General features: G+C 34.1%; 1 long non-coding RNA gene across 2 annotated transcripts; it reads right to left on the reverse strand.

The window, feature by feature from the left end:
• Window positions 1-5,301: 5,301 nt before the first annotated feature.
• LOC150002671 (uncharacterized) lies at window positions 5,302-9,978 on the reverse strand. 2 transcript variants are annotated; one of them, XR_016512633.1, is made up of 4 exons: window positions 9,800-9,978; window positions 9,547-9,704; window positions 7,589-7,803; window positions 5,302-5,647 (listed from the first exon to the last, which is right to left on the reverse strand). It is a non-coding gene; the product is annotated as an uncharacterized LOC150002671 (long non-coding RNA). The 2 variants fall into 2 exon arrangements; XR_016512632.1 differs by lacking the exon at window positions 5,302-5,647 and having other exon boundaries at window positions 7,459-7,803.
• Window positions 9,979-10,414: the final 436 nt, after the last annotated feature.

Raw genomic sequence — 10,414 nt, forward strand, 5'->3', positions numbered from 1 at the left:
GGAGAATGAGGCTAGATTAATTATGTGTCTTGACTACTTACATGTTTTGAGTCTCTTTAACAGACAAAAGGTTAATATTGATTTTGAAAATCATATTGTGGTTGTACCTATAAAAATAACTATTTTGATTGTGATTTAACCTAAAAGTCCCATAAAATAGAATTATTTTCCAACTGCCTTGCACCACTTAGTTACTTTGACATTATGCAGACATGGTATTTCCAGAGACTTCTTTTGCCAAGAAAACTAACACTTAACATTTTATTGGAAGTATTAAATGGGAACATTCACTTAAATGGTAAAAATTCCCCTTTGATAATAAACATTTGGTTTGCTAAACTAATCTCTGCCAAATTAGAGACGTTGCTTATAATCTTCTAGAATATACATGAAAGAGCCATGATTAACTGCAGAATCTAACCAATATATTTCTGTATAAATTTAAAACATAAGTAATACAAATGACTAGATCCCTTCAGTTTTCAAATGTGATGTCCAAGTTGAAATTTTAATATTTTTATTTGCCTAATTTTTATGTGTAATTATATTTAAAAGTAAAATGGATACATACCTGATCTTTCACCCAGTTTTGTGGTTTCTACTAAACAGAATATATTTTCACTCAAAAATATACTGATGCTTCAATAAAAATGATCTACCACTAAACTCACATTTTCTATTTTTTCCTAAATGCTTTCCATGTTCGACTAAGTGGAAATATAATTCTCCCAACATTGAATTGGAATTGTTTTTGACTCTTTCTTCTCATTATTCCTATATATCACATCAGCCAATTTCACTGATTCTTTTTTTTCAAATGCTTTTGATACTCTACGAATCTTACTGATATTACCATTGTTCAAACCATCATTAGTTTAAATCTATTGATTAAAAAAAAATTAAACATGTTTATTGATTGGAGAGAGAGCAGAAAAGAGAATCATCGATGTGAGAGAGAAACATCTATTGGTCACCTCCCATAAATGCCCTGACCTGGGATTGAACCTACAACCTTGGTATGTGCCCTGACCAGGAATCGAACCCTCAACCTTTTGGTGTATGGGAAAACTCTTCAACCTTCTATTGATTTAAATTCTTCCAGCTTCAGCTCTCCTTTAATCCATACCTAATTTTTAATACCAGGTTAGTTCTTTCGAAACCATTATTATGCTCACCTTAAATCTCTACAATAGCTCTCCATTATCTGTAGAATAAAAAACAAATTCTTTATTCCCGTATGTAGGTTTCTTTATAACCCAGCCTCAAACCACCTCCCAACCTTTGCTTCATATTAATCCCAATATAAACCCTCTACCACAGTCAAATTTCTTGATTTTCTGTCTCCCAGACACAGTATGTACTTTCTAGTTCTTATCTATTTTGCCATTTCCTTAATCTTGTGGGCATTCCCTCCTTCTGTTCCCATGGAGGTAAATTTAAGTGAAAACTATAGACCTTTTGACTACTAGTCAAAAGTGTTAGAGTTAATCAAATTTAACCTCTCATCTCTTCCACTATTTTAAGAAACGAAGAACCACAAAAATGTAGATTCATACATAATAATATTTAATGATCACACTAGTAATCATTGCATAAAGTCAGTAATTTTGAAAATTATGCAGTTCATTTCATATCTACCATATTACTTAAGTTGATGACAAATTTTTGTGAAGATCAAAAGTCTACTAAATTTGACCATCATAAACTATCTCAAGGAAGTTCAAATGAAGCCTGATTTCCTGCATGTTTTATGGGCTGGCTAATGACAAATCTGAACTGACTTTTTATTGAATCTAAGATTTTCCTGGTCCCAGTAAAAATCTACTCAAATTTTATTCCCTATAACATGAGGAGTCGAGTAAAAATACAGAAGCTGGGTTTTAAGTAACACTTTAACATTTCTCAAACTTTACATATTTGTTAGGTGAAGGCAGAAATTAGCTGATTATAAAAAATATAAATCAACTAGTATTTAGTGAGAATAACCTTTAGAAGAGATGACAGTGATGGAGGGATTGGGCAAAAAGGATAAACGACTCCTGGATATGGACAACAGTCCGGTGATTGCCAGGGGGAGGGGATATAAGAGGACTAAATGGTCATAGAAAAAAATACAATAAAGATTAAATTAAAAAAGGAGATGATAGTGAGAGGAGAGAATAAATGGAGCCTGCCATATACAGGTTAACATCCATAAGATTAAAAATTAAAACATATTCTGTAGGGACCTTGAAATAATCTACTCCAGCTGATTTTATTGGTGGTATAATATTTTTGTTAGGCATGTGGTAATACTATAAAATGAGTCAGCTGCAGGTGCTCATGATGATTTGCTATAACCTGAGATTAGAAGGGATATGATTTTCCTGACAGCCTGTGTACTGTGATTTGAATTGTAAATACAAAATAATTGCAGATATTTGATAATGACCTGTTATAATTTATGGAGGCAACATTTTTAGTTAAAATATAATAAAATAATGTGAAATTTTTCAAAAAAGAAAGAACACCAATGATACAAAGCTATCTTTAAAAAACTGTCTGTCTCAGCAAGTGCCATCACAGAGCAGAACAAGGTGTTATTTCCTCAATGATGTAATGACACTATTTTCATCTCAGAATGTAGAGTCAGGGAGGGAAATTGGGGAAGGGGGATGAGTAAGCTTATGAAATCTTTATTGCCTAGGTGAGTTTACTTGGAGATGAGTAAGACAGCATATGCTGTCAAATGGTGGCTCAACAGAAATGTAGTTTTAGGAAAATAAAGAAAAATACTTTTGCGCACTCTTGAGTTCATGATTGTGCTATAAGTACTGATGGTTCTCAGGCTGAAGTCTTTTAGATGTTTTAGTCAAGTTTGTTTTTGGAAGAGAATGTCTGTTCAGCCAATGTTGAATGAGTGACAAAGTCACTTATGTTGTGAGTGATTCATTTTCTGTATAGATGCATTGCTGTGATCTGTTGTTTAGTTTGGATCTAGAATTATAGAAGTAATGATTACTGTGACCTCCAAAAGCCAGTTAAAAGGATCTTCACAGTAGCTTTATTCATAATGGGCAAAAAAATTAAAACAATCCAAAAATCCATCAACAAGAAAATGAATAAACAAATTGTTCTATGTTTATACAATGGAATATTATTCAGCAAAAATTTTAAAAAAGAATAAACTGATCACTTCTTGTTTCTGATCTAAAATGTAAACAGCTTAAAAGTCACCACTTCTGTTCTTATATATAAAAAAAAGCTGAACAAATTGAAAACCAATGACTTTTCTTGGATCCCATTAGAGAACTGGGGTGTCAGGGCAAACCATCACCCTGAAATCTTAAGAGACAAGCAAATACAGAGAATCACAGCCAAGATATACTTGTATGGAATAGAAGACACTGGAGCCATAACCTGGTAGGAAGATTTAAATGTTTGAAGAATGGTTAGAGGCTTAATGTGAACCACTGTGAGTGAGAAGTTCTTGGGGGCTAAGTTTTTGGAGGACATCCACACTTTTAGAGGTATTACTTCCAAGAACCCTTCCAGGTTCTCATCCTGCAGATCTGAGAACTAATTTCTTATAGAGATGCACATGTGAAGGTCACAGCCCAGAGACATATGCCCACAAATTTTATAACTTAGATAAAATTGGCCAATTCCTAGGAAGACACAAACTACCAAAACTCACAAGGAAAATTTGGTAATCTGAATAGGCCCATATCCATTAAATAAATTAAACCAATAATTAAAAACTTAACAGAAAAAGAAAACACCAGGTTCAGATGATTTCACTAGTGAATTCTACATTTAAAGAAGAAATGAGACCCAGAAAAATTCTGGCTCCATCAAAGGAATAGTTTCAGAGGTCAGCATTTGATTTTTGTTCTGACCTTAGAAGAGCTTCTCCCAGGTGTCTGATTCCCCTGTTGTCTCCTGCAAACTAGCTGGTCAACATTTTAGACTCTAGCTTGACTGCTCTCCCAATATCTTTTCACCACAATCTCCACTTTTCTTCAGAACATCTTTGGGGGCTTGAACTTCTTCACTCTTTGTTGCAAATAAAATTAGTTCCTTTGGGAAGAGTCTAAGAACTACTGTTTTATGTCCTGTCTGCCCTCCTCTCCCCTGTCCCCAGGCAAACTGTTTGAACTGGGGCTCTGGAGTTGTGGGTAGGAACAATGACAAGCTTCTATCTGACTGAAAACACCCATTCTAAAAGCTGAGCACTCAGTGGATGGGTCCAGAAGCCTGGGGACCTACCTCTCCACTTGCCTCTCCTGGCTTGGAGCCTCTGTTTCACAAGTGGGGAAATGGCAATTGTTGCTCCAGCATTTCCAGCACTTCAAGCATGCCACATTCAAGACAGAATCTCTGTTCCATTAGAAGGGGCTGGGTAGAAATAGGGAGCCCCACCTCTCAACCATACTCAACAGGGACTTAGCCTCATATCCCTGAGTCTTTCAAGGGATGTCTGTATGCACACACTAGATGGAAACTCAGACCCTAACTTCTTTTAAAACCAATGGTAATCAGAATTTTGACTATATGGGATTTGAATACACATATACCTAAACAATAACATATTATCTCTATTTATTGTTGCCTAATTATGCTATTCTACTGTATTTATTTTTAACTAGAAATTAACTAAGAAAGAAGATGAGGCTTATATCAACAAGTCTAAAGCAGCATCTCAGAGAAGAGGATAAGATACAAGCAGGCAGAGTGTTTTTAATTAATGATAAGAGCTATAAAACATTAGATTAATAGATTAACATGTCCCATATCTTTCTCATTATTTTATCCGAACAAAATACATAGCGTGAAATGTAATTTTAATATGCCACTGCTTAGATGGTGTCAGCACTCAAGCTCCCCCTGCAATGTTTACTGCAGCAGGTTTTACACTGGTAACTTTAACACTTTATAAAATGCTGGCACATGCATGATGGCTTTTAATTTCTTTCCTTATGACGATCCTGAAAAGTAGATGACACTGAGGGTCCAACCAACTGAGAGAGAGAATGTAAGAGTCTGGACTTAAATATTCACCCATTTCTGGTGCTTACTTCATTTGATAATCTCCCAGACACTGTATTATTAACAAACATACACCTGTATTTTAATAGGACTTCTGTACTCTGCTGCTGGGTTATCTCTATAGTGACTGCACTTGGAGTTTAAAACTTGTGAGTTTGGTAAGACAATAGAAGATGCCATAATTTTAAACCCTTGTTTAAATATAAACTGAGGTATATTAAAAATATTAAGAATTTGTTTGATCAAAAAAATCAATTAGAATGGGGCTGTACCAAACTGGAAGTGGTTAGGAGTAGTTGTGTCAGGGTGACTGCAGGCAGGATCCTCACCTCCACATGCATGTATTTTCCCAGGTCACCCTTATTATCTAAGAGAATGTCTTAGTGCGTAGTTGTTATGTTACCTCACAGTTCCAGTTGGCCACATGCCGCTTTCCAATTTCATATATACGAGCCCCTGTTTTTCAGGTGGTGCAGATGGTTTTGGCTCCCATGACTCTTGTTTTTCTCTCCTGCCACCGCAAGACCAAAAGGAGATCCTGTTCCCGTTCTGGCCCGCTGCTGGGAGACTGAAGGTAGATGCTTTGGCCCCTGTCCTTGCCCGTCGCCTCGAGACTAGACTGAAAGGCAAATTTGATTGCTCTTCTCACCCGCTTCCCTGAGAAGAAACTTGGTATGAATTCCCTCTCCAACACTCCACTGTTGTTTTTTTGCCTCGCTGAATTCAGAGTAAACCTGCCTGGAACTGAGCTCCTGCGCTACAGGGTGCTCCCCTGACAGGAGTTCAGGGAGAGGTTTTTACAGAGAAAGGCAGAAGCAAAGTAAGGAATTTCTTAACTGGAGCCGAAGGCCTAGGTGACTGGCTGTCCTTAGGTTTCAAATTCACAACCTTAAGGCATTTACAGGCTTAGATTTTGGTTTGTTTAGGCAGGGCCATATCATCCTTGGTATAATGGCATCCTTGTTTAATTAATTTATCACTGTTCTTAGTTGGAACATCTTCTCTGACCACCACTTTTTACTTCAATTATGGAAAGCTGGCTTTTCTAGGAGATTTCCTTGTATTGCTGAGTTACCTCTGTCATAGTATTTAACACCTGACTACAAATGTTTCTTCTCACTAGAATTAGCAGAGTGCCAGGCATGTGCCAGGTAGTCAAGGAATACTGGTTGGGTGAAGAAAGGGCTGACTAGATAAGTGTATATTGTTCTATCTCCTCTTAATCAGTTTCTGTTTTCTAGTTGGTTGACTTTTTACCCTTTTTTAGCCTGTTGGTTATTATCATTGTCCCCTTTTATCCCCCTTTCTAAACCATTAATTATATGACTTCTAGGCTTACTAGGGTGTTTCCAGAGAAACTGGACATCAATGCTCTTGTATTTTAAGGGATTAATAAGTTTTTGCTTATTGAATGAAAAAGGGGGAACACAAAATTTTCTCATTGACATGGATAATTGAGCAGAGACAGAACCCAAAGTAAATCCTATTCCCCAACTCTAACAGAAGCAGAAGTTGACTATTACCAGAGGCTACAGAATTCTTCAAAGGCTTGTTTGCAAACCAGAGTAATTGGGGAAACCTAAATAAAACTTAACCAGTTCTCTAATAGCTAACATTAAAGCTGGGAATCATTTTTTAATGGAAGTTTTATTTACAAATTTTAAAACATTTATATATTAAAATTTTATTATATTTATTTTTATATTATGCATTGAATATTACATATTATATAACATGGTACATATTAGATATTATCTAATACAATATGATTCCATTAAAATAATACTACCAAATGAATGTTTATTCATATGTAATAAATTAAGTAATTGATTTTCAATCAGCATGATGTGGCAGCATGCCACAAGAATTTTTAAAACATGCGATATCTGACTATTTCGTCAGGAGCACTGACCTTTTTTCCTATAGATTATCACATTAAAAATGACAGTAGCCAACACAACAATATCTATCAGTTGTGAACGAGTCAAAATTATACCTATATTTTTTGTCAAATTGGCAGAAATATATTTTCTGGTGTGTCACAGAATTTCAGTAATTAGTTTATATGTGCTATATATGAAAAAGGTTGAAAATCACTGCATTAAAGGAATGAGTAGATTATACAAAATATGGTTCTGTTTTTGTAAAAAAAAAACCTAAATATCTTTTATTCATATATGTATAGGACACTTTCTGGAAAGATATACACCAAAATGTGATTTTCATTCCTCTAGGCAATTAGATTAAAGGTAATTTTTATTTTCTCTTTGTATTATTTTTATCTGCATATTCAAAAAGGAAATAATAAATTTTAGGTATGAAAAATAAAACAGTATATTTATTCTCAATAATTTGTAGTGGAAGATGAGAAAATGATCCATTAGTCCAGAATGATATTCCTGTACTTCTTACAAGTAAAATACCACATAATCTACTAATCTGGTTTCCAAGTTTTGGAGAAAAGTGGAATAAATTATTTTGAAATTTGCTTACATCAATTCACCTGACACCACAACCAATTCATATAGTCACTTCATATAAGAAAAACCTTTTCATTTACCTTTCCTCTGTGGCCACTTCTTCATTCCAACCATAAAGATTATAGTCATGTTTACAATTGCTTTCACTTGCTGCCTTGCTGGAGTTGTTATGTTAATCATTTATTTCACACTAAACTTGAGTCATATCAAGATGCAAGAGTGGTTGCGATGATCTATGTCACTTCTGATGATCTATATTACTTCTGTCTGCTACTTTCATTCATCATCTTTTTTCCTGAAGAAAGAAAAAATGAAAGTGACTAATATACAGTTATAGTATATAGTTACTTAACATTTTCACATAAATAATAATGGTCATAGAAAGGCAACTTAATTATTTTCCCCTAAAGAGTTGTATATAAGATTTAAAATATGAGATAGGGAGTTGAAAATCAGAGGTGGAGACAGAATAATTTTGACTAATTAAAAGTTCAGAATTAGTGATTATCCAAACTTTCAGATGAAATCTGAAAAGAAAAAGAGCAAGAAGCAGATAAAGATTGGTGAAGAAAATGCAAAATTGTAGTTAGATGTTTGAATTTGTTTAACAAGTTTCCTGAATAATATGATTATTAAAATATGTATGTGTGTTAGAAAGTATATAGTTGTTTATTACTACTTGTAATTAATGATCTTTTATGTTGTAAAAAAGCCAAAAATGACTTAATTGTATGTTTATTTTTTCCCTCCTTTGGGGTCTCCAAATCAGGAAAATCTTTTTTTTTTTTTTTTTTGTAAACAACTCTAAGCTTAAGTTTCATATGGGAGCAACTACCCAAAATGGCTTCCTGGGTATACAAGGAAATTGTCTCATACACAATCAAAGAAGGCAAATTATATTATACATATTAGATGTCACCACAAATTTTAGTCAGCTCAATTCATCCCTTGGATATTGATGTCCTCTTTGATTTTCTATTATTAATATAACCATTTGAAAATTATAAATCATGTTATTTATTATTCATTATGCTTTCCATCACTTCTTATTTAATTTATTGGTTATTTTTGCACAATACAATAATGCTACTATAGAATTAATAATTACATAGAGTAAAAATTCAAGCTCTATATAATTTCTTAATTCTATATTTTTCATTTATTATAATCCTATATTTGCTCAATTTCTTTCAGCACATTAAACACATATCGAACTAAGTCAAATATCTATTTAACATATTTTTATCCTTAATTAATCAGTTACTTTGTAGACTATAGTTATTCTGAACTGCTGAAATTCACTAATTATATATTTTTAAATGTCACCATATTCTTAAAGTAAAATTAATTAAAAATTATTACTCCTAGCACTAGTGCTTTTTTTTTTTTTTTTTTTTTTTTTGGTAGGGAAAAATTATCTGGGGGTGGGGGAAATAATTCAAAGAAAGCCTGAGGCATAAGGAGGTTAAGTATTTTTAATAAGATGGAAAGCAAGGTATGAGAGATTAACTCACTGAATACGATATGGAGATTAAGTGACAGAACAGGGATCTGAACCCAGAGTGTGAGTGATCTCTTAACTGTGCTGCTGCACTGTCTCTGGAATAGGTACTACCAAACCTAACAAGTAACTAAGCAAATTTGCATTCTCCCTAGCAGTGTGTGTGAGTTCCCATTTCCTGATGCCTTCACCAATACTTGATATTATAAAATGCTTAAATACTTTCTGATTTGAATAGCAAAAAATAGTATCTCATTATTTCAATTTGTATTTCCTAGATTTCTGGCAATGTTAAACATCTTATAGTTTATCAGACATTTGTATTTTCTTTTTAGGAATTTATTGTAAATATTTAGATCTAAAGCTGAAATAAATCCTCTCTCTCCCTCTCTCTGTCTCTCACACATGCACATACAAACACCTTAACACATTAAGTTAATGTTTCTATATGTTTAAACAAAGACATATATAATTATATGAAACTATGTAGTCAGTATGTACACCCACATAATACAGACAAATGATTTACAGACTTACAATGTTGCCTTGGTGTTAATGAACAACAGGTTCTTCACTGGTCAGTCAGCTGGTCTCCATCTAGCTTCATTGCCTCTGTTTCTATGACCTGTCCTGGGAGAATGACCTCTATGAACTGCATCACATTGGCTCCGTTGCACTTTGGCTTCTAGTAGCACCTGCAAGAGGTCAGAGAGCAGCAGGAGAGACAAGTTCAGGATTTGTCTCTTCTTTCCACTGCTATCACACTGTGACTGTAGTTGTAGTCACCTACAACATGGTCATAGCTCCTGTTGGACAGACCACTCTTGCAGGATTCAGGTGATAGTTTTCTCTTCTTGCCCTTTGAGGCCCAGGGCTTGTCACAGCTTCCCACTGTTCTACCTTATGGGTGTTTCCTACCCTTTGTCAGTCCTTGTCACTCTGGCTACCCTTCTGGAAGTAGTCCTTTCATTAAAATAGCCCCAGTTAAGTGATTTTGAGTATCTCATCTGTTTCTTGCCAGGACGTTGTCAGGCACAACTTCTAATTAGAGTACTAATGACATCATGATTTAAATAAGAGTAGCTAGAAGAATCTCTTGATTTTGGTCCAAATCTTCTTCTTTAGGAAATTAGATTCTACATAATCAACTTATTTATTCCACATTGACAAGATCTATGCAAGTCATCAATACTGAGCATTTGCATATCTCATAGTTATTTCTCTCTCTAGCAAGAGTCCAATCTAAAGTTCAAGTTGATGTTTAGATAATATCACCAATTGTTTGGTGCAAGATACACAGAAGTAGATAGAATAACATAATAAAAAACATATACCCAATATTCAGCTTCAATAATTATCAACACATAGCCAATCTTATTTCATCTATACCTCCACCCACATGCTC

This window comes from Furipterus horrens, unplaced genomic scaffold (assembly GCF_987537825.1).
Source record: "Furipterus horrens unplaced genomic scaffold, mFurHor1.1.pri manual_scaffold_8, whole genome shotgun sequence".
In the NCBI taxonomy this organism is placed as follows: Eukaryota; Metazoa; Chordata; class Mammalia; order Chiroptera; family Furipteridae; genus Furipterus; species Furipterus horrens.